This window comes from Rattus norvegicus, chromosome 1 (genome assembly GCF_021556685.1).
Source record: "Rattus norvegicus strain SHRSP/BbbUtx chromosome 1, alternate assembly SHRSP_T2T, whole genome shotgun sequence".
Lineage (NCBI taxonomy): Eukaryota > Metazoa > Chordata > Mammalia > Rodentia > Muridae > Rattus > Rattus norvegicus.
This window is the reverse complement of record NC_141534.1, coordinates 49688274-49688828: the sequence shown is the minus strand read 5'-3', so window position 1 is coordinate 49688828 and position 555 is coordinate 49688274.

Below are 555 nucleotides of genomic sequence, written 5' to 3'. Positions count from 1 at the left end.
AGAGGTCACCCGCGAGGCATCACGGGACGGCGGCCGCTGCCGGACACGCTCGGCGGGGCCACCTGCGGCTGCAGCACGGCCTGGGCGGAGGAATCCGAGCCGACGAGCGCGTGATTGGCTCTTCGCTGCAGGCCGCATAGCACAGGATGCTTCCGCTCGCGCTGCCGGAACGCGGAGACAGCAGCTTCACGCCTAAGCGCCCCTCGTCCTAAGTTTGGGGGCCTTAGAAGCCGCCGCTTTCCCTGCGGCCGCCGGCTTTGCTCCTTGTGGCGTCTCTGGGCTTAAGTTGAGGTGCAAGGAAGCTGCGCCTGTGGGACGTTCCAGGGCAGATCGCACACCAGAATCCCGGAGAAGGCAGCATTGTGAGGATTCTGGAGTCCGAGAAATCACTCCAGTAAGACAGTCGCCTGGATTACAGCAAGAACGGCGTTAGTCTGCAGTCTCTTCAGCACTTCCCAGATGGGACAGTCATATTTAGGTTTAGTCGGTTTTATGAGAGCAGTTAATCCCCAGCGAAGGTGTCCTGGCTGAGATCACTTATAAGTACACAATTAC